The following is a 25,534-nucleotide window of genomic DNA, read 5'->3' on the forward strand; positions in this document are numbered from 1 at the left end:
TCTCCAGCAGGGAGAGTTTTTGGCTGGGCCTTGCCATTCGCTCCCAGGGAGAGGGGGTGGTGGAGTTGTTTATTGTACAGTCTGATCCTGATTATTCAGGGGCCGATTATCCGTTTCATGGATTCATTGGCCTTGTGCCTCTCCTCCTTTTTAAGGGATTCCTGACTTTTGGTAATGTTGCTGCTCAGCTGATACCAAATTGTAGAAAGAATGAAAAGAGAATAAAAATAATTCTACCATATGTTAACAATTCCTATAAACTATCTGATCAGGGAAAGGGAGCAAACTGTGTGGTTAAAATAGAAACGGGGGCTTTGGGGTGGGGGAGATTTCCTTCTCGTTCTCTGTACATAGTATCTTGGGCCCCTGCTGCTGTCAGGCTCCCTTGAAGATTTATGGAGGGAAGGCCTGTAAGGTAAAGCCCATGAAGTGAAGACAGGAAGAGAGAGCAGCCAGCTGGGCTCACAGCAAGGAATGTTGATTGCAGAAGAGATTCAAGCAAGGCAACAGACCCTGAAGAAACATCTGGCCTCTGACTGGGCTTGGCCTACAGCTGCTTATGTGTTATCAGTAAGATGCAAGCTCCATCTACCTCCCAGACCACCAAAAATGATCAAACACTTTGTAATGATGAGTCTAGGGGGTCAGTAACAAATATCTAGAGGGGAGAAGCAAAAATACAAAGTTATGAGGACATTTGGTCGGACCAAACCCCAAGAAAGTCATGAAAATGGAAAACGAATGTATTACTCCACAGGAGAAGTTGAATTAATCACTCGGGGGGAAAGTGGGGTGACCTTTCATAAAGTTAGTGGCAGAAGAGTCCTGCGGCTTAAAAGAAGTTTCTTTAATAGGTTTCTTAGAAAGAACTCACTTTTCATGTTAAAATACTGAAGGCTTGGGACTGATTAATATCATTACTTTGAATTGTAATCTCTTCATTAGCTTCTCTCACTTTCCTTTATTAGTGACCATTTGTATTTTTAATTTATACAATGCATTAATAAAATTATTGCAATTATACTTTAAGTTTGTAATAAGAATTTTTAAATAATTCAAACTGAGCTTTTCAAAGATAGTTTTTCCGAATTCCATTGTACTTGTCCTGCCCTCTAATCCCACCACTTAATTCAAAATTAAAGAGTTTTATTTCAATTGAAACAGAACAGGAATTACATTTCAGTCTTAAGTCTTTAAACTTGCTCTTGATTTTCTTCCCCTTTGTTATCAACTTTATGAAAGTTCAATGCTTTTGGCTCAAATATCTATCACATTTACTGTTGAGGTTGACAGAAGCACCTACCAAAGACAAGATTTGTTGTAAACTAGAATGACTCATCCTAAGAGCTTCTCTGCTCACACTTCCAGACTGTTGCAGGGGGAAAAAAAGCACATTTAACAATAATAATAGTCCTTAAATTTCTTTGGTCCCAGTTGACTTTGAGATTCTAATAAAATTTATGGACCTTCTTCCCAGAAAAGTTCATATGAACACAAAAGCAGATTCCTTAGAGCAATTCTACCCTGGTTAGTGACCCCTGAAGCAAAAAACTATGGTCTACAGCTACACTCTTAGGAGATGAGCTTTAAGAAGGATTTTGAAGGTCTTTTCTTTATATTTGACATAAAGAAATGAAGGATTGCCAAAAAATTTTTTTAAAAAGGAAAGCAGTGGGACACTCAAAGGAAAAAGAAATGCAAAAAGTAAAAATAAATAAAACTCATTGAGAAAAATGCAAAGAGAAGATTCTGAAAAACCTTTTATGGGCATTTCATCATGTTTTAACCTTAGCAGAACCTATGAAAGAGAGAACCCCTGAGTAAAATTGCCTGTAAAATTGCTGTTAGGAAGCAATGCAATGATGCCAACAACAGTTTGAAGCAACCATGTGAGAGGACGGCTGGGGGGAGAGAGTCTGAATTCAAAACACCCCAGCAGGAGATGCTCTGTGAAATAATCAGACCTGACAGGCAGAGGCATTTACTTCGCTGTCATCTCTCAACAGAAATCTTGAATGACATATTGAGTATGCTCTTGAGATGCCACCGTGGAAGAGCAGGCATATGTTCAAGCCACCAGGGAGAAACTGCCCTGAGAGTGGTCAAGATGACTCAGACTTCTTTATATTCCTAATAAAACAGGGGCAGCTTTCCTCTGCTATGGAATGGCTTGGTTAAATGCAAGTTGGTTAAATATGCATGAGGAGTGCCTATTGTATTTAGACAAACTGTACCTTGGGGGGCTTGCCACAGAACTAGCCACTGGCCTAACAATAACATATATGAAAGGGGTTGGCAAAAGTATGTCTTTAATCAAGCAGTTCGAAACTGATGGATTTGTGTGAAGGAGTCTTTTACTTGACGTTCCCTGAAAATAACAGCAAATGAATCAAAAGCTACTAACAGTTATGCCTTGCTCCAAGTACAGTGTGTTTCTGTAGTGATAGAGATAAAATTTGCAGAAACATTATTATGAGTTTTCAATGACAGCACCATTTCACACGTCTATATGATTGATATTTGTCTTGATCAGGAATAGAAAATGTTATACAGAGATTATTCAAAAAGCATGATCAGAAATATGGCCAATGTGGCCTTATAAATTTATTCTCTAAGATAGTCCTTCTCCTCCAAATATACAGTATTGATATATAAAATAGAAAAGGACAGAAAATTAAAAATAAGTAAACATAAAAATTAAATTAGGATGACATTTTGTATTGTTAAGGGAAATGCCAGCTCTGTAACAGACAAACTCTGAAATCTCAGCAGTGTAATACAATAAGAATTTATTTTTCACTCAAGTAAATTTCAATCAGGTGTTCAGGGGGTTGCCTTCCATGCAGTGATTCAAGGATCCAGGCTCCTTCTATTTTGTGGCTCTTCCATTTCTTAAGATCTCAGAGTCCATCATTTCCAGCCAATGGCCAGGATAAAGAGAGAGCATGAAACATGACATGGGAGATATTTTTAGACAGGCCTAGAAATGTCACATATCACTTCTGCCCATATTTCTTGGCTGTAACTCAGTTATATGGCCAAACCTAATTACAAAGGTGCCTAAAAATTTAATTTAGTTCTGTGTCCTGGAAATAGAGAAAACAGATTTTAGTATACACAAAAATGTCTAACTACATCGTCAAACTTTTATGGTCCAAACATCTCCATGGGGATACATATTTCAATAAACCATTGGCAGAACAGAAACACAAAACAATCATCAGGAAGTAAAATCACTGACCACTGTACTGCAGGAATGAAAGCATAAAGGGTGCTAAAAGAGTCAGCGCCTAGAGCAGCGGTTCTCAACCTTTCACAGGGGTCGCCTAAGACCATCGGAAAACATATTTTCGATGGTCTTAGGAAGTGAGACACCGCTCCTCTATCCGTCTCCAGGCCCACATGCAGATACGCCCACATATGAGTACCCAGCAACCCCTGTGAAAGGTTCGTTCAACCCCCAAAGGGGTCGCGCCCCACAGGTTGAGAACCGCTGGCCTCGAGGGTAAATAAGGCTAAAAGTTCTTCACATAAATTGAAAGAGTGGTGCTAGGTTAGCTGCCTGAAATCAGGCTGTGGCTCTCTGACTCAAGAAAAAAGTATATATTAAAAATTGTGCCTGGTGAAATAGACTATAAAATACTGTCTATCTGGGGATGTGAATGGGCATAGATACAGTCTCCACCTACATCTGTGACTTAATCCTATCAAAGGGCAGGACTGGCCCATTCAAACTTCATAATGAAGGAGGATAGAAGCCATTGCAAATCCCTTAGACAGGGAGGGTTCTGCATAGAAAGAACAATATGGGGAAAAGGTCACACACAAAATCAGCCTACAAGTCAAAATTCCAAAACGTATCAAGGACTTTAACAAAGAAAAAACAAGCAAACAAATACCACCACAAGAAAAACAGCTTCCAAAAGTAATAATTAGAAAATAAATTGATTCTGAATAAACTTGTAAAAAACATTCTGAAAATGACCTAAAAATGTCATATTAGAAATACTCAGAGAGATAAAAAAATTATATCCATGAATTAGAATGATAAATTATATTTCTAAACATCAAGCAAATATAAATACAACAGGAAGATATGAAAAGAGTCAATTAAAAGTCTTAGAAATGAAAATATAATGTAAACAAAAATTGTTACTAAAAATTTAAAAATATTGGGAGCTTGATAAAAAGTAAAATTACTGCATATTAAGAACTCAGGATGCAATTTAAGTGGTAGACATAAATCTATTAATTAAAAACCAAGAAAGGCTGAAAATACGTAAGTTAAGATTTAACTCTGGAGGCTAGAAAAACAGTAACAGAGTAAACCTAAAGCCAGTAGAAGAGAGGAAATAATGAAAAGGATGTGAGGGGAAGTGAGGTGTGTTTCCTTCTTCTTTCTGCTGCCTGGAATCTGGAAATGGTAGTGAGACCTGGGTAAACCATCTGAGAGCATGGAATAAAAGCTATGAACTGAGGATGGGAGAATAACATGGACTTTGGCTTCTGATGCCATGAAACCATCAGCTCTGCCTGGATTGCTTAAATCATTAGGGTAGAGAGAAATGCATTTGTATCATGGTGAAGCCACTGTTCTTTTGGCCTTTGTATACCCAACATATACAAAGCTACATCTAAACTAATAAAATTATGAAGATTCCATTCAATAATATAAAAATATGAGGGAAGATGGGTGCACTGTTATTTATTTTATTGTTATTCTTTAAACTGTGCATTGATATAAATTTTTAGTGCCCTTGAGGATAGTTTTCATATGCAGAGCTGATCATTCATGTTTATTTGTTCTTAAGGATTAATATTCAATTATTATCATTATAATTTCAAAACCCTTCGATATCCTAGAATTGTATTCATAACTTGTTTTTCTAATAACTTTTAAGAGAACTTTGAGTAATGTTTGTTTTCTTCTACAAACTTAGAAAACCTCCCAACAGAGTACATCACCGTGATAGGCCAACATATATAAATATGTTATATTTTGTTTTCTTTGTAAGTATTTTGATGGTTAGACTTAACAAACAAAAACATCTCAAGTACTTAAATAACATTTAAGAAATAAATATATTAATTGAACTTGAAAATATTAAAAAATGTAAGTTTTAAAGAATGTCTCCAATACATAATAAAGTGCCAAATATATGTATATAATTTCTCTTCATTTTCCTTTTCCTTTTTCTTTCTCCTATTTCTTTTTTAGGGTAACATTTCAAACATACACAAGAAAGACAATAGAATACTCATCACCCAGATTCAACAATAATTAAGTTTTTTTGCCCTTTGCTTTATCTATTTCTTTTTTTACCCTTTTCCTTTATTGGCTAAAATATTCTTAAAACAAACTCCAGACATTCAAACACCCTACACATTTCAATATACCTCTTTAAAATATGGATATTTTCTTAAAGACCCCAAAGTCATTATCACTCCCAACAAAATTTACGGTAACTTTTTTTGTATTACTGAATACCAAGTCCATAATCACTGCTCCCCAATAATACAAAAAAATATGTTTATACTTGCTTTGGCTTAATCAGGATTCAAGCAAGGTCGCACATCACATTTGATTGTTATGCCTCTTAAGTCTTTTATAACCTGAAGTAATCCACTCTCTTCCCCCTCTCCCCCCCCCCTTTTTTTTCCTGTAGAAATTAGGTCAGTTGTCTTGTAGAATAGTTTATATTCTGGATTTGCCTGTTTACTTCTTGGTGTCATTAAACATGTTCCTTTATCTCCTCATATTTTCTTTAAATGGAAGTTATCTCTGGAATCTTCAGGTTAAACTTTTAAAAACATCTTTATTGAGATATAATTCATACACAATGCAATTCACACACTTAAAATGTACAATTTGATCATTTTTAACATATGTTAAAAGTCATGCATCCATTACAACAATCGATGTAAAATGTTGCATTATCACCCAAAGAAACTATATCCATTTTCAGTCATTCCTCATTCTGACCCCTCACCCCCCAGGTTTTTGTTTTTATGGACTTGCCTATTCTGGACATTTCATATGAATGGAATCATACAATATGTCATTATTTGTGACTTACTTCTTTCAAGATTCATCCACATTGTGGCCTGTATCACTACTTTATTCCTTTTTATTGCTGAATAATATTTCATTGTGTGGATATACCACATTTTATTCATTCATCAGTGATGAATATTTGAGCTACTTGCCACAAATAAATGTTCATTTCTATGTGTATGAGCCACCTTAAAAACATGCTTTTAATATGGAATGTTTCAAACATATGCAGAAGTGGAGAGAATAGTATAATGAATTCCGTGTACTTATCACCCAGCTCAACAATTGTCATTAGTTATCACTTTTCTTTATATCACCACCCACTTCCAAAACCACTCAAAATTATTTTGAAGCAAATCCCAGACATCATATGATTTCATTTAAAATATTTCAGTATGTAACTCTAAAGACAAGGACTTTCCTTGTTAAACATAATTACAATATCATCATCATATCCTGAAAATTCCAACTATAATTCTTTTTTTTTTTTTTTTAGCTGAGCCATCCTGCCACCTTTTGGCAGCTCTGTGGTATCTCAGCTCAGGCCGGGAATCAAACCAGTGACCCCGTTGCTCAGAGCTCACACTCTTGAGTGAGCTCTTAACCAACCGAGCCACTTGGTCAGCCTCCAACTATAATTCTTTAATATCATAAGTGTTTCTACTTTTTCTGATTGTCTATAAATGTTCAGATTTTAGCTTGTTTTGTTGTGTTTTGTTTTACAGTTTGTTTGACATAGGATCCAAAAAGGTCTATACAGAGGGTGCCAAAAAAATGTGTACACATTTTAAGAAAGGAAAAAACTGTATTAAAATTGTAGTACTCAATATATACTGATAACAAAAGATGAATACAAGTCATATGCACACATTTTTTTGGCACCCCTGGTATATTACCATTGGTTAACAAAAATTTTTTAAGTCTCTTAATATAAAAGTTCTCTCTCCTTACACCTCTGCTCTTGTTATTGTTGTTTGAAAAAATAAAAAACAAAAACTCATCCCTTCATGGTTTTTTTTTTTTTTTTTAGCCGAGCCATCCTGCCACCTTTTGGGAGCTCAGCAGCAGGTCAGCTCTGGCCAGGCACTGAACTGCTGTTGTTCAGAGCTTGCACTCTTGAGTGAGTTCTTAACCAACTGAGCCACTTAGCCAGCTCCCTGTTTGTCCTGATTTCCGCTAGTTTGGATTACATCTCTATGGTGTCACTTAACACATTCCTCTGTCCTCTGTATTTCCTGTAAGATACAACAGTTTAAATAGATTGTGGATTGGTTTCTTTGGTAGTAGGTAGTGTGGAATACTTCCATGGAGAGGGGTATATTGTCCCTTTTTAAAAATGTTGTCAGTCATTATTGATCATTGCCTAGAAACACTAATTCATTAGGAGTTTCAAATTGTGATATTTCTATTATTCCTTCTTCATTTATTATCTAGATTCCTACTGTAAAAAGAAACTCCCCCTTTTTCAATATTTTGTTACACTGACATACAGTTCACATAGAAAAGGCAAGGGGAAAAAAGTTTGATTCTTTCTCTGTACTGACCAGTTATTAAAATAGTGCATTGGCTCTCTAGAGCCTTTAAAGAATCAGTGTGTTGCTTTTTTGGTATTATTATGAATTGATGGATTTAGAAATATTCTGTGGGTTTAAATAAACATATTCTATGTGTTTAAATCCATTTTAATTATCATTCTTATTGATGTTCAAATGTTTCCCTCTTTGCCCAATAAGAGTGCCTGAATACTTTTGACACAATCCCAATAGTTTCTGACATATTGTATTTTGCTGTGTATGATAAGCACATTTTTGCCCAAATTTGTGAGGGAAAAATAAGGATGCGTATTATACATGGGTAGTACCAATTCAGTATCTATATCAATGCTTTTAATTCTTTTATTTATGCTTATGCGTTAAAAGTGTAACTCTAGAAATCAATAACGATATCCATATGCCAAATAATACCCTGGAACACGATAATCGGTTTTATTGACCTTACAACGAAGTTGCAACGATGAAGAGTTTTTGGCCTTCTGTGACATGTAAATATCATAAATTTGTTACCGGTACATAAAATTTCTTGTACCTTGTATCTGTTCTTGTGTTTTGTAATTATTTGGTACATAAAATGTCTTGTACTATAATATGTTATAAAAATAAATGCCAAAATTCATTTACAATACAAAAAACAAGTACCTAAATGTAAACAAATAAAATTTTGAGTTAAAAAATTAAAATGATTTTTTTCCCTGAATGTTTGGGCCAAAAATGTGGGTGTACATTATACACAGGGGTGCATTATACACGGCAAAATATGGTATTTCTTGCTATTGGGTAAGACGAGGTGTTCTAGGCTCCTCTTGTACACATCCAGCACCAGACCTGGAATGAGTCATTTCTTCAAGGTATCCCATTCTTTTGTTTTTGTTTTTTTCGTGGGAAATGGTATTTAGAAAACATGATCTAAATATTATGTTTTTTACCTTAATATAAGTAAAAATTCCTGGGGCTTCACTTAAATATTTCATATGACAAAAGAGAAAAACATTTATATTAAATTTACTCCCTAAATTTCAGTTTTCTCATTTGTAAAATGCAGACTATACTAATCCTCACTCATACAGGTTTATGATGCTGGTTAAATAGATCAATACATGTAAGTAACTAGAATAGTGCCAGGAGAGTCAGCACTTAATAAATAAATGTTAATTATGATTTAACACCTAGCATTAGCTTTTATTCAGATTTCAATATATGGCAATTTATTTTAAGATTACAATATTATTCTTTGACAACTCATTGTTCTTGATTACCTCTCCTGACACCCCAAATTCCCTGACCTGATTTGATTATTCACACTCTCATGCAGCAGGGTTCAATTATGGAAGCCAGGAGAAAGAACAACCAACTCCAGAGTTATTTTCTGCTTTTTGGAAGGCCATCTGCTACCATGACCCATTTTACAACATGCAAATTCACCAGCCGAGTGCAATTTCCCTTCAATGAGTGGCCCAGTAAATATAATTATATTGCTAATTTTAAATTCCAAATGGTCAGCTCAGGTTAAAGAATGACCATTCATCAGTCAAGATTCTACAATTAATTGAGAAAACAGAGGGTCTACATGCCAGGATTTTGACAGAGAAGTGGTAACAAGTTTGTTTTCTTTCACCTCTTAGGCCATTGGCACACAACAAACAGATGGTTCCAAATCTTTCCCTCTAATTTTTTTCTAATTTAATTGGAAAGAGCAATTTGATGCTGCAATTAATGGATAAGGAAATTTACCTTCACAAACCTGGTCCTTTCAAGACTGGACTGATCTCTTTAAGGGGAACGGGTTGGTCTATCCTTACATAAAATTTATGTAAAGCCCACATTAAAAATAAATTAAGTCAAAACAACTAAATGTTTTAAAAATTATGTATTGGTTCCCTAGAACCTCTAAAGAATATCATTGGACTGGTTAATGTACCAAAAATTGCTTTGCAAGATAATATTTGTACAATTGATGAAGTCAGCATAAGAATGTACATTAAAATATTATGTCAATATTATATTTCCTGAATTTGGTAACTGCTTTATTCTTAGAAAATACACATTCAGTAAAAGAAGTAAAAAGACATGATGTCTGCAAAGTACTGTCAAATTCAGAAAAAAATTAATGTGTGTGCGCGCACACACACACAGAGAGAGAAAGCATCCATGTACAAGCATTCAAATGTGGCGAAATGTTACAAATTAGTGAAAACTGATTAATTTTGGCAAAGGGTAAAGGGGAGTTCTTTATATCATTCTTGAAATTCTTCTGTAAGTTTAAAATTATTTCAAAATAAAATGTTTTAAAAAATTAATTGTTTACAAAATTCTGTAAATAAGTTCAAAGGCCCAGGCTAAAAAGGTAAGTACATGAGACACAACTGAAAAGTCAAATTAATTATCAACATAGAGAGAAGTGGGTTATTTAAACAGGAACATTTAAAGGTAATTATTATTTTTCTGAAGGTAATTATTTGAGCTAAGCATTAAGAAAACCAACAATGCAAGCCTTGATTCTTCTGACAGCAATATTATATTTACAAATTGCCCACCGTACAGTTCTTCCAAAACAATCCCATAGGCACTTAAATTCAACAATCCTGAGACCTAAGAGATCTAAGAAAGTATGGGAGTAGCACCTGCCTTCCCGTGATTAAGAGGCCTGACATAAATAAATGGGGAAGTGACATACAGCCCTAAAGTCAGCTCTGCAATCGGAGAACATGTTAAGCAAGGTCCTGCAAGACCTGAAGATCTTGGCTTCTGAAAAGAGTGAAACTGATCTGTGTGGGAGAGTTAATGGATACACAAGTGAAGAACACAGACTATCTGGAATGCCATCTTGTCTATCAGAAGGAAGCAGAAGGGCTGGCCCAGTGGGGAGGCTTCTTTGAAAAGCCTGCTGAAGTGTCAAGTGAAGACACAATTTCCAAAGGCAACACAGCAAGTCTTCCCATGATAGTAGGCCTCAAAGTCAGCTACTTGAATCTTGTTCTTCTCCATTTGTCAAAAGACTGCCCTTCTTTTTGTCTAGCGTAAGAATCCTCATTGTTGTGCATGTAAATAAATCTGCTTTGCATTATTTAAAAACACACATGATACCACCCAAGCCTCTCCCTGGATGCTCTCCTTTCTCTAACTAATGCAGCAGAAAGCACTCTCCTTATCGGTTCCTGCATTTTTTTTTTAAGATTTTTATTGGGGAATTGGGGGAGGGGAACAGTGCTGGGGAATTGGGGGAAGGGAAACAGACAAGTCGTTGTCCTTTTGTTCTTCAGTCTAGTTGTGGAGGACGTCGCTTCACTGGCCCAAGCTGGCACCATCATTGTGCTCTTCCCAGGTGAGGCAGATCAGTCGCCGGCTTCTGGACGGCCGCTCACTGCGGCTGCTGGCCACTCATGCTGGCTGCTGGCCGCTCACGCTGACTGCTGGCTACACACGGTAGCCCATGGCAACCCACTGCAGCAGGGGCTGCAGCCTACCGTCACCAGCGACTCACGGCAGCCCAGCTCCAGGTTGAGCTGTTGTTCAGCATCTTAGCTGTGGAGGGCAGTGTCACTGGCCCTCATATGTGGGATCCCAACCAGGGCCCTCTGGCGTCCCAAGCCAGTTCTTAACCATCGCGCCACTCGGCCCACCTGGTTCTTGCATTTTTGCCAGTGCAGTTTCCTTGGTTGCTGAGTGAACTCCTATGAAGGCTAGAAGGTCTTCCTTCTCTGATTCCTCCAGGCAGAGCTGGTTGTTTCTTCTTTCTCTAACTTAGGAAGTACTATTATAGGACACTTCATTTTGTATGTTTGTTTATACTGCTATCTCTCTCAGAAGAGTGAGTTCCTAAAGGATAGGCAACATGGCTACTCATCTTTTTGTTACCCTAACAACTCTAGCATATTGTAAGCTCTCAACACTCACTGAATGAATGAATGGATGAATGAGCAGACAGTATCTGAGCTTGACCTGGATGACATGAAAACAAAAATTCAGTATAATTAGGATTTATCTGATATGTCTGAAATGTGCTAATATAGGCAAAATTATTTACCAGTGGATCAATATCTACAATAGCTATGAGATATACAAGTTTTCAGAAGGGAACTAACTACTGAAATACACCTGAGACAGATAAGTACTAAGTATCATTTCTGCCATTGGGGGCATTTTTCCTACATGGTCCTAGTGAGAATGAAGTTCAGGGTGACAGGTTACATGCCTCAAACAACCAGACCCAGAAGAGTTGAGTCGTCTTGGAATTTAGTGCTATGAAAATGGCCTCATGAAAGATGCTGATTATCATGATTCCCACTCAGTGAGTATAAATATGCTCACCTGGGCCGAAGATCAGTTGAGCAAGTTACCTAACTTTCTGGGCCTCCGTTTCCTCATTTGTAAAATAACCATAACAATATGACCTGTATTGGTCAGGGTTTAGTTACAGAGACGTAAATCAACGCTAGTGAATTTACACAGGAAGAAATAGTGAGAGGTTTACAGATTCCCTGAAAGGCCTAAAGGAGCAGGTTCTCAAAAGCCACACCTCAGGACCAAATCCAAAGGAGCTCCTGCCTCTTCATGGGTCAGGAAGCCACAAGCTCCTGAACTACCCTACCCTCCTGACTCAGGAGCTCTTACAATTAGGAAGCCACCATGGTTAGGAGGCCGCTGCTGTCTCTCACCGTGCCTGCTACTATCGGTACCAGTAAGATGCATGTCCCATGCCCTGCCTGGTTACACCATGTAGCTGCGACTGGACACAGGGGCCTCTGCTGATGACGCCAGTGAAAGCACACGCCTCCACTATCCCATTGCTGGTGTAAACAACAGGAGTGAGGTGTATGCCTCATTTCCATCTTCCAAATCTCATCTGACAGGGGAATCCATAATCCCAGACAGAACCCCAGACACCAGGCAATCTGGAAAATGTAGTTTTTAAACTTTCTAGCCTTTAAAATATTGGGAAGCACACCACAAGGAGGTTGGAATGAATGTTAAGTGCCAATCTGAGTACTGACTGCCTTTTAGAGCTGGCTGGGAGGATTAAATGAGATAAGGTATATCAATACCAGTTTCTACCCAGTAGTACTCAATAAATGCTATGGATATTAAATCTACAGAACTTGGATGGTCATCTTTATGCTACAAAGCGATACTATTAGAAGTTTAAAAATTAAATAGAACAGCATTTTTTTCCACCACGATGGACTTGCATGAGACTGGAATATTACAGTGGAAGGGTATTCCTTATTCAAAAGATTGTTAACACTCACAGATGGCCTACGATGCACCACATGGTATGCTTCCATTTCATATTCCTCGTCTCACTTATTCCTCACAACTCCATCAAGATCTTGTTATCAAATTTTACGTGGAAGCCAAATAACGTGCTCAAGTTCCCACAGCTGGTAAGAGGCTTGGGCTTGATACAGACCCAGATGGGCCCAACTTAGAACCACGTGCTTTCCATTAAGTCATTGATAAGCTCAGGGGCGCTCCCAGGGAGCGGCAGGCCTGGATAGAGAAGGCGGGGCACAGGAGTCGGTACTGATGTTCAGGACGCAGAGCCTCAGTTCAGATGTGGTTGGGTCATTTAATGGCAGGGTAAATAAAGGGCTGAGACCGGGGCCTGACCTGTGCCAGAGGTAAGTGCTCCATAGCTATTAGCTATTATTTGTCTTATGAAAAGATGTTTAAACATTGACTGGATAGTAATATTAGCTGGCTTTGCACCTTATGGAAAATTCTTTACCAAAGAGTCTTGGCTAATGACTCAATAAAAGAAGTTCTCTATTGAAACGGTAGTGAATTCTAGCTTCTAGAAATTCCACCATATACCAGCATTGTTACTTCGAGTGAATCACTGAATCTTCCTTGCTTCTGCTTCTTCATCTGTAAGTGGGAATAATAATCCTACCAATATCATAGGGATATTATGTGGATTAAATGTTTAACATTTAATTTAATTAATTAATTAACATTAACCGATTGCTCTTGTTTTGGTTACTGTTAGCTTTACCAACATGGGATAATATATACAATTTCCTTCATCTTCCTTTTCTTATTCAACAATATCTCATGAAAATCACTTAAAATCAATTGGTATAATACCAAGTTATTCATCTACATGGCTGCATAATATTCATAATGTGGGTATATAATAATTTATTTAGAACATAAACTTCATTTACAGTAGTTCTCTAAGAACAATGCATTAAAAATCCTATGCATGTGACTGTTGTTTGGAATCAACAATTTGGTGCACAAATTGAAGGCATACAGCTCAATGAATTTTTAAAAACAAAACATATTTATGTTATCAACAACCAGGTCAGGAAACAGAACATTACCAGCTCCCCAGAAGCATTCATCATACCTCTTTCTGATCAGCAACAGCTATCCTCCTGATTTCTCCCAATTTTGCATGTTTTTGAGCTGTGTGTAAATGGAATCATGCATTTATACTGTGTCGTGCCTGGTTCATCTTCATTTGCTTGGAATTATTCTTCATTCTTATTCCTGTACAGTATATCATTAAATATGACAATGAATTTGTCCATTCTTACTCTTCATGAATGTTTGGGCAGCTTCCAGTTTGGGGTTTATATTAAATGGTGTTGCGGTCAACATTCTTCTATATTTCTTCTGATGAACATATGTACACATCTTCATTGGGCATAACCAAGAGTGGTGTTGCTATATCACAAGGCATACATATGTTCAGATTTAGAAGACACCAGCAAACAGGTTTTCAAGGTGGTTGTTTCAATTTACACTTTTACCAGGAGTGTATGATAGTTTTGATTATTCTACCTGCTTGCCAAAACTTGGAATTTTTTTTATAGATAAGTTTTTTTGTTTGTTTGTTTTAAGATTTTTATTGGGGAATTTGGGTATGAGGAACAGACAAGTTGCTGTCCTTTTGTTCTTCAGTCTAGTTGTGGAGGACGTTGCTTCACTGGCCCAAGTTGGCACCATCATTGCGCTCTTCCTGAGTGAAGCAGATCAGTCGCCAGCTCTGGATGGCCACTCACTGTGGCTGCTGGCTGCTCACATTGGCTGTTGGCTACACACAGTAGCCCATGGCAACCCACTGCCGCACGGGCTGCAGCCTACGCCGTCACCGGCAACTCACGGCAGCCCAGCTCCAGGTTGAGCTGTTGTTCAGCATCTTAGGCCTGTAGAGGGCAGTGTCACTGGCCCATATATGTGGGATCCGAACTGGGCCCTCTGGCATCCCAGGCCAGCTCTTAACCAACGTGCCACTCGGCCGGCCCTATACATAAGTTTTTTTATTTCTGTGGCATAGATTGTCAAAAGTGGATGGCTAAGTCAAAGTGTTGTGTATTTTTAACAGATGTGACCAGGTTGTTTTTCAAAAAGTCTATATGACTGCATATTTTCACCAAGAATATAAGAGAATAGTCTTCTTTTTTACATCTCCACCGACAATAAATATTATTGCTCTTTTTAATTTTTGCCATTCTGATGGGTGTAAAATAATGACACTTATTTTAATTTACACTTCTTACTAGTAGTTAATTTTTATATTTGTTGGCCATGTGGATCTGATCTTCTATGAACTATCTTTCTGATAGAGGGCAGGTTATTGAATTTGTGACCTATAACAAAGGATTAAAGGAATGACTTGACCCCAAAGAAGAGTCCTAAGGGAAACGCTGTTAACTGTCTTTAAATATTTGAAGGCTTATGTCCTAAGGGCTTCCATGTATTCTATGTACCTTTTAAAAGGGGGCAGAATTCAGACCAATGAATAGAAGTTTCAAGGTGACATATTTTAAGTTAAATTAAGAGAGGATTTTAAAACCAATGGTGTGATCCCATTTATAAAAAAGAAGAAAAAGAAAAAGCTTTCTCTGAGGTTGTAAACTCTCTGTCCCTGCACGTGTTTACGGTGAGGCTGCCTGCTTACATGTCAGGGGTGTATTGAAGGGGATTCTTTTATTGAGTTGGAGATGGACTTGGGTGAGTGGCTCCAAAGTGGGCTGCCTATGTCTGATAATCAATTTAGAACTTTAAAATGCAGATTCCCAGTGTTCTGCCTTGAGATTTTGTTAATGAAATACTATGGAGAGGCCCAGGTATCTGTAATTGTAAAACATTAAACAATTGATTCTGATGTAGTTTGTTTACAGACCAACATTTGAGAAACACTGGTCCAGACAACCTCTAGAACCTTTTTGGATTCTAAAATGATAGGTTTTATCAGCTGCTATGTTAGTGATGCTATTTAACCACAAAATGTGATTCAGATAACAAAGAATTGTAAACAATCCCATTCAGAGTTCTTTGCCCCTCTCACCAATACCTACTTAAGGAAATATGAGAAATGTGTTTTCCTCCTACAAATGAGCATGTCTTAACTATAATCTTCATACAAACAAAACTACCTATGAAATTATGGGTTACAGGTTAATAATTGGTAGACAAAGCATCTTTGGAATTTTGTAGTTGAGTGTGTGTGTGTGTGTGTGTGTGTGTGTGTGTGTGTGTGTGTGGCTGTCATGATCTCAGAAATTAATTTATAAGGCTCCAAATAAGTCCCCTGTTTAAACTGAACCACCATTAAAGAGAATGAGCATTGTAGTCATGGGTCTGACTCACTCTTCACCTCAGTCTCCTTATCTCTAAAGTGGGGACCACAATACAACAATCTGTACTCTAAGGAGATTTCCCCTCAGGATTAAATGAGATAGCATATAAAGTGCCTAGCACAGCACTTGGCACACAGAATATACTTAATAATTATTAATTCCCTTCCATTCTTCCCCTTACAGTGCCAGCAAAAGTCACTCCATTTTTAATACAGCTTGTTCTGTTCTTTCTACAATTCAGGAAGTTGGAAAGTAAGTTTGGTGTTGGTACGGTTGTTTAACAATATTACAGGCATTATAAATATTTGGCTCCCTTTTTGATAACTAATGAAGGTACATAGTGTTTTAGCCCTAGATGTTGATGAAACATTTCAAGGACATTTAAAGGAAAGTATTTATATTTAATGAAGAGAAATATTTGGTCTTAATAGGAACACTTCGAAGGTCATAGAAGGAAGGCTATTTTCAGAGTATCCGTATCTGTTCCAAAAGGATTGAATCAATTAGCCCATTCTTTAGCTGTCAACTAGTTAGTCTGGATGGTTTCAGCTATTTCCTTAGGCCTAATATTTATTTAGTCTTAAGTTTAACTTTATTACTAGTTTCTTCTACTAAACCAACACACTGAAGCCACAGCTTGTCCGAGTGTCTTAAAAGCATAGGAATTTGGACCCTGGTAACTGAGCCTCCAGTTGTAGCAAGGGGGATCTACCTGTAAGTGTAAGATGAAACACCTAAAACTATTTCCTTTAGACCAAATGAGCAAATACATAAGTCAGGCTCAGTACTAACCAGGTTGTTGAAGACAAGAGATCTGTCTCATTTGTTTTTGTAAAGTAAGTGCATGGCCCATAATAGGTATCTCAGATAAATGAATGAATGAGTAAATGAAAAAACAACTAGGATCTAAGCGTTGGAAACAAGTAGGACTGAAATAAAAGAGTTAAAGAAAACACAACGCTGATTAGTCTGGATCTAAGACTATGGAAAACAAGAAGACCCCGAGCAGGCTCCTTATATCATGGTTTAAAACATTGGCAGATTGTCAGGCAATGAATGGAGCAAATATCCTCCAGAATTCTTCTTCCAAAGCACTGTATAGAGCTGCAAGAAATATTTTAATAAGCCCTTTGAGGTGAGAACCCCATGGGAGCTGGCGTGGGCATAGTTGCCAATATAAGGCAAGAGAGAAGGAATTTATTTACAACCCCAGAAATGGTGAGGGGAGAAGAGAGAGTGGTAGAGGAGCCCGAACTTGCCAGGGTGCTCTTGTGCTGTTATATGAATAAAGTCTACAAAATAATCAGAGATGCTTGCTCTGGGCGAACTTCTTGTTGAAACAAGAGAAGAGATGGATTGGCAAGCTGCTTAAGGTGATGCAAAACAGGCAGTGGGCCCAGAGGCAAGAGTGTTGGGGTTGGGAGATGCAGGAAGAAACATAGCACAAGAAATTGCAGAAATTATGGGTAGGGCTTTGGATTATCTCAGGCTATATAATTAGGATTTAGACAAGTTTATCAGATCTCTGGGTGGCAGCGGGCAGTGAAACGCTGCTGACGTCTTGATTTCATGAGTAGTCTCCAAGAAATTCATTCTTAGAGGACAGTTGAGTGAGTCCTTCTATAGCTGGGTCATTCCCTGTGCCAGTCAGTACTGCCTAGTTTATTAAGTTAACATCTGTTGACATTTTGACATTCACTGTGGTCTCAAGACTATAACAGTCAAGGAGGATTTGAATAACTATAATAATAAGTATATATGTATGTATGTATATGTATATATATGCATATATATATATATATAAAACTGTTAATATGTATTAATAAGACATATGTATATACACACATGTTTTTTTTTCCAGGAGTTTACAATCTATAATAGTAGAATGAATAAGGCAAGCTTTCTAATAATATCGGTGCAGACAAATATCTAAGAACCCTGAGAAACAAAGGTACTATAACAGCCCATAAAAAGAAGACATACGAGTAACTTCAGGCTGAAAAGGACTCATGAAGAAGGTGGCTTTTGAGTGAGTTGGACAATGAAGCATGAATAGAGCATTAGTGGGCAGAGGTTTTAAGTGAGGACATGTCAAGTGTCTGGGATAGCAAGAGTAAAGAAATGGAGATGAGAAGAGGCACAATGTTTGGAAGAAAGTAGTACAGATCTGTTTGGCTGAGCAGAAGAAACACAGCTTCCTTCTTGTGGTTCTTGACCCCAGGAGCCTATCCATCAAACAATCCCTATTTTTCAGACAAGCCCAACCACATTGTTGCCAAATTATGACCAACACTTGACAGTGGCTGAGCTTATTGTTCACTTTGTGACTGATCTAGACCCCGTGTTTTTATCTTTGGCTCATTTTACTGGTGTCCTGGGATAAGACAAGCTCAGCTTAGATTCGCTACTTAAGTGATCACCATACCCTAAAACTAACTGCCCTGGACTTTCTGGGCTTACTTTGTCTTTTTGTTTGAGTTTCCAGATATTCTAAGATTATTAATGCAGGCACAGCCTTCCCCCTTCTCCATAATATCAAATATCTCAGACCCGCAGAAACAGACATTGCTTCCACCAAGCAAAAGGAAAGCATTGTTGTCTGAACTGCTGGAGAAATTCTGCTGGAGAAAATCAGCAGAGTATCAAAGCAAGTCTCCCACTGGATCTTTCTTCCTGCCATCTGTACCAAATGAGCAGTTTGTTCCTTTGGGCTTTTTGATGGTGCCAGGATTCAGTAAATGATGCCAAAGGCCCCAAATCAAGCTGGTGGGTTGAAGCCAGAGGGCTAGCTCATTCCTCTGCAGGGTGATGTGACAACATACTTTTTCTTCTGGCTAGAGCACCCCAGGTTCCTACCGCAGCCCTCTGAGTACCAATGACATGTCCCTGGAAAGCTTGAAGCTGGGCTTACAGCCTTATTTGTTTCCTTTCAAGTTTATATTCTGGACTGAGTAGTAAAATCTGCTCAATATCCATACTTCTGGAACTCAAGCTTTTGTTTTATGAACTCAGATGATCTGTGTTTCTGGAAATGATTCCACCGGAAACCAAAATGAACAGCCTACTCTGCAATACATGCTTTGCTTTCAAAAGCCTCAGTATTTCCAAGCAATTCCCCCAAGAGCCCTTTGACGTATCCTTATTTTGAAGTCCTTTGGTTGTACAGAAATGTAAGCATCAGTAAATAAAACTGAAACATTTTCGAGTTGTTAAATTTTAGATGTCATTTTTCATTGGTTTCAATATTGTTCCCTCTCTATTGCTTTGATAAGATTAACCCTGTCATTCTTACTTGCCAAGTTTGGGCTTTGTACTCTTTGGATTTCTAAATGTTTTCTCCATCCCCACTGTACCCTTGGGTAATTTTTCTGAAAGACATTTGTTTGACCATGAACTTCACGATGACAAGATTTTTTTCCATGAATAAATAAATGAGTAAATGTTTGTTTCCAAGCATGAATCAGCCATCATTTAATTTATTTCAGTTGAATTCACCTCAATTCAATTTTAATTTGTATACTCAGGAAAAAAATAAGAAGCTGGTTAGAGTGACCACATTTTTCTTTTACTCCCCAGAGGTCAGGACCTTCGGACAGTTCTGCCAGAAGGGCAGCTTTGGACCACTGTTGCTGGCCAAACATTTGGGCTACAGGAAAGACAGGACAGCCTTCAAGCTGAAAACACTTAATTCTGAACTAAGGACTTTTTCTTTCTTATCAATTTTCAATTTAAATAACTATTAACTCTTCATTGTTTCTATGGTGGAGAGGTGAAAGGGGGAGCTGATATTTTAGAAAGGACAGTTAAATACTAAAATGGAAAAAGTCAAGGAACCCAATCTTTTCAGTGATGTAGGAACTTGTGGTTATAGCCCCTAGTCTGTCCCAGCACATCCTCTCTCCCCAGTGACATCACTTTCTCCTATAAGTTCAAGACCAGGACGTCTCACTAATGTGAGGTTAGCATCAACGAAACCAAGTATAATTAAAATTCCACATGAAAGCTAGGCCTCATTAACAGATAACCAACCACTAGACAGGGCAGGGTTGGGAGAGAGCTGCATTCAGTGTTTTCTTGTAAAAGAACAAGGGTCAGGAGACAATGTCCCCAGTCGAACGAGATTCTGGATGCCTATGGATCTCTCATTTAAAAACATATGTCTTTGTTTCTGCATATATATAAACAGTATTTCTGACTGAATATTATAAAGGGGTCTCTGAGGACTGTTACAGTTTAAAATACTATGAGAGCATAAGATGAGAAAACAGAATTCCTTAGAGCAAGCTATACCGCAGAGCCCATGACTCTGATGCTTTATGCTGTGCCTAACCATTTCAACAAATGGTTATAGTTAGTTGTAAAAATCCTGACCATCAATCACCATCATCATAGAAGAGCAAATAGTAGAGAAATACTAGGTTTTCATGTAATCAAGTCCAACGTACTTTTAATGAGTGTTTATTTCTGCTTCCTCCTACCCTCAAGTCTACAATTTTAAAAAATCAAATTTCTTAGGCATTCCTGTTTGGAATCACTTTACCAGGCCTAAGCCTGTCTAAGTTTTAGTTCAGGGGCCTCAGCTTTTACAGTATAATTTAAATAGATTCTGAGTTGAAGTTTTCTTAATGAAAAACACACAATCTGGATAGTCCTTTAAGGATGGAAGGAGCTATTCTAGATAGGTTATGCATCTTGAAACCAGCACCAGGGCAGTGGACTCTTTGGGGTCTAACTCTGTCTTACTTTCTCCCTTGTGGCTTCTCTTATATGTTGCAGTTTCCCGCAGGTCAAACAACCTGCTCTCAGTTCAACCTGTAAGTTTCAGGGCTTGCGTTGGATTCTCTATGGTTGAGGAGACATCTCTGAGAATCTCTTTTTGCATAGCTCTGGTATTTCTGTTATTGTCCTAGTCTAGCCTTAGAACCACCATGTGTGACTCAAGAAACCCTCACCTTTGCATGATTCCAACTCATTCAATGCAATTCTCATCCAACTAGAGTAATTTGACACTATCTGACATCCATATGGCACTGTATTTTTCCCGTTTTCCTGGATATTACTGGAAGAGGGTTTTTTGCAAACATATAACATGTCCAAACCTCTCATTACATTTTCCTTGCCATTCTCATTTTGATTAATTTGAAAGAGATGCCGCAAACCTACTGTCTGTTGCTTTCAACTCTTGTTTCTAAAGTATACTAATTCTTTCCTTAGGCAACTCTGGCTGCTGTTATCAAAGGAGATTTGAATGGTTTCCTTGTAAATGGAGGAAGGTTGCTGAACTTCTATCTGAGAACCCTGCATCCCAAAGCAGTGAATTACTAACAGTGTCTCAGTGAGCTGTATTGTCCTCATGTTTCAAAGAAGTACATTGAGTAGAAGACACTTTTCTTGAGTGGAAAGATGAAGTGTTTTGAGATTCCTGAAGCCAACTCTGCCTCTGGCATCACTATAAAAAGAGAGAGCTTCTAACCACAGAAGACCATTCTATATCCATAGTCCCAGACACAAAAAGCAGAAAAACCTGGCAAAAGTGCATACTTTCCAGTTACCTGCAGGCAGTTCATTTTGAAATCATCCAATTGGGAAGAAAGTTGGTTCTTGAAGTCTACCTGTTAATTTTGCTCACTAACCTCAAATCATATTGACTGTCGAGTACTCATTCATACAACACTCACCATCCAGAAGGCACAGGAAGGTCTGTGTGTCCTCCATTCCCTCCCTCTCTAAGTAGCCCATGAACATAACTACACTAAGCTCTGTTCAGTTGACTGTTCTGGACAAGAGTCTGGGATACTAGGTGGCACTGTAATAATTTGGCCCTCTGATGGTCATTTTTTAATTTTATTTTTATAAAACATCTTATATTAATAACAGTCTATTTTAAACTTATAACAACTTAACTTCAAATGTATACAAAGTTCTCGATTTGTACATCCTCCCTCTCCATTTTATAGTTTTGATGTCACAATTTACATCTTTTTACATTGTGTATCTATTAACAAGTTATTATAAAGTTATTTTAACACTTTTTTCTTTTTAACCTTCATACTAGAGTTATAAGTGACTTACCCTCCACCATTACAACCTTAGAATATTCTGAATTTAACTATATATTTATCTTTACCAGTGAGTTTTATACTTTGATATGTTTTCCTGTTGCTAATTAATGTCTTTTGGTTTCTACTTGAAGAATTCCCTTTAACATTTCTTGTAAGGCCGCTCTGATGGCAATGAACGCCTTCAGCTTTTTCTTGTCTGAAACACTCTCATGCCTTCAATTCTGAAGGCAACTTTGCTGGATAAAGTACTCTTGGTTAGCTGATGTTTTTCTTTTAGCACTTTAAATATGTCATAACACTCCCTTTTGGCCTGCAAAGTTCCTGCTGAAAAATCTGTTTAGTGGTCTTATGGGGGTTGTCTTGTATATAATAAGTTACTTTTTCCTTGCTGCTTTTAAGGTTTCCTCCTTGTTTTTAACTTCTGACAATCTAATTATAATGTGCCTTGGTGTGAGTCTCTTAGGATTCACCTTGTTTGGAATTCCCTATATTTCTGGATCTGGATGTCTATTTCTTTCCCCAAGTTAGGAAAATTTTCAGTCGTTATTCCATTTAATAAGCTTTCTGCCCATTTTTCTCTCTTTTCACCTTCCCAGACCCCTCTAGTAGTCTCCTCTTATTTGTGGTTTCACTCTTTGTAGTTTCTGTTACCACAGTCAACCACAGTCTGAAAATATAAATGGAAAATTCCAGAAATAAACAATTCATAAGTTTTAAATTGTGTGCCATTCTGAATAATGTGATGAAATCTTGCATCATTCCACTCTGTCCTGCCCGCATTGAATCATTCCTTTGTCCAGCATATCCATGCCGTATACACTATCCACCCATTAATCACTTTGCTGCATTTTGGTCATCAGATCAACTTTTATGGTATCACAGTGCTTGTGTTCAAGTAACCCTTATTTTACTTAAGAATTGGCCCCAAAGTGCACGAGTAGTGATGCTGGCAATTCAGATATGCTAAAAAGAAGCTGTAAAATGCTTCCTTTAACTGAGAAGGTGAAAGCTCTTAATTTAATAAGGAAAGAAAAAGAAATCATATGCTGAGGTTGGTAAGCTCTACAGGAAGAACAAATCTTCTATTCGTGAAATGTGAAGACAAAAAGAAATGTGTACTTGTTGTGCTGTCATGCCTTAAACTGCTAAAGCTATGGCCATAGTGTGATAAGTGCTTAGTTAAAAAGGAAAAGGAATTAAATTTGTGGGTGGAAGACATAAGCAGAAAATGTTTTCCAATTGATAGCAATGTGTTGCACCAGAAAGCATTGAGCCAATTTGATGACTTCAGCAAGGGATCCCCTGAAATGAGTGACCACATTCACATAACTTTCATTGCACTATATTTTTATAGGTATTATATTTTATTATTAGTTATTATTAATCTCTTAGTATACCTAATTTATAAATTAAACTTTATTATAGGTATGTATGTATAGGAAAAAACAGTGTATATAGGGTTTGATACTATCCATGTTTTGAAGCATCCACTAGGGGTCTTGAAATGCATCCTCTGCACATAAGAGGGGTTCATAGATATTGGTCAGCTTGATGCTGTTCCATAAGTCACTTAAACTTTTTCACCCTTTTTTTATTCTTTGTCCCTTTTGTTCCTCTGATTGAATGAATTCCATAACTATATCCTAGAGCTTGCTGATCCTTTCTGCTACATGATCTAGTCTGCTGTCGAACCCCTCTATTTAATTTTCCAGGTTAGTTATTATATTCTTCAAGCCTGTGATTTCTGTTTAGCAATTTTTAATTTTTTTTTAATCTTTTTGTTGAAATTCTTACTTTCTCATGCATTTTTCTTCTGATCTCTGTAAACTTCTTTATGACTATTATTTTGACCTCTGTCAGGTAAATCACTTATTTCTATTTCATTTAGATCTGTTTCTGGAGTTGCTTTGTTTTCTTTTAGTTGGAACATATATCTTTATTTCTTCATTTCCCTTAGCTGTCTGTGTTTTTTTCTGTGCATTAGATAAAACAGCCACCTCTCCTAATCTTGAGAGGGTGATTTTGTGTAGAAGATGAATTTCGTCAATCAATCTGACTCTTAGTTGTCTCTCAAACCTTTGTGATTGTCCAAGTTGCTTTGTTTGTTCTTGGTGCCTCCCAGTAGTTGAGGGTGTGTAAAAACCAGTCCGTGTCCCAAAGGGGAGGATAGCAATCAGCACCCATATGCAGATTTTTGGAACCCAGACCTTCAGATAATAGCTGGGAAAGTATGTAGCTAGGCCCCTTACAGGGAGAAACTGAAATATGGGTGTCTTTGCCTGCTTTCTCTGTTCTTGGGCCAGGTGTATAGCCAAAGGGGAGGAGATACTATCGCACCCATTAAGAACTACTTTGTTTGCTACAGTCCTGTGGGATTCATGAATGCAAACCCCATTGGCTGTCAGAGCCAGGCAATCCAAGACCCATCCCTTGGGCAGTAACCACTAAAGCTGGGGCACTAGACATGTGTACAAGCTTTTTCTAGGGAGATACTGGTAACTTGGAGAGAACTAGAGGGAGCGGTCAGGGGAGGTGTTCATAGGGTCCCCTAGTCTCCAGAGATGATCCTGATGGTCATTTATGAAGTAGTTGTGGATTAGTGAGATCCCCTATAGACTAGATAACAGTCTGCTCCATTGGCCACAGTTTCTAACTAAAACCCAATGCAGAAAGGAGACAATTCCAGAACCTCCACCAGAAGTTCTAATTGGTTATGGGACAGATATTGGTATCTGATGGCTCAGAACTAACCTTTTTGCCAATGTTTCACAGAGAAGAAGTCCATCCAAACTCAGAGTAGACCTAAAGTGGTTTCAGAGTCACCAGCAACCTAACTTAAGACTAATGGCTGTGTAGATGCAAAATGGACTGAGACCCTTACTGAGAGGCAAAGTCTGAATCATAGAGGACATAATTTTTTTTTAAGTAGCACATGAAAGAAAAAGAGACCCTTTTCTATTTCTTTTTCTTTTTCTTTCTCTTAAGTGTCACAGATGAGAAGCTTTTGATCTGTTCCCTAAACATTAAAAGAAAGTGCTTCTTTTTTCTCAAGGAAACAAAACCATGGGAGAATATTAAATTTGCATCTTTTGACTTACTTCTGATCTTGTCTAAATACATCAATAATGAACCAGGATTAGAATATAAAGAATGATGCAGTAGAATTCTACAACTATAAAAGGGTTGCATTCCAACATATTCATTTCTGTTTGCCTCATGCCATTTTCCACCAGGAAGCAAGATGATGATATTGATGGCCGGCCCTCTGGAGCA

This window comes from Hipposideros armiger, unplaced genomic scaffold (genome assembly GCF_001890085.2).
Source record: "Hipposideros armiger isolate ML-2016 unplaced genomic scaffold, ASM189008v1 scaffold_449, whole genome shotgun sequence".
Lineage (NCBI taxonomy): Eukaryota > Metazoa > Chordata > Mammalia > Chiroptera > Hipposideridae > Hipposideros > Hipposideros armiger.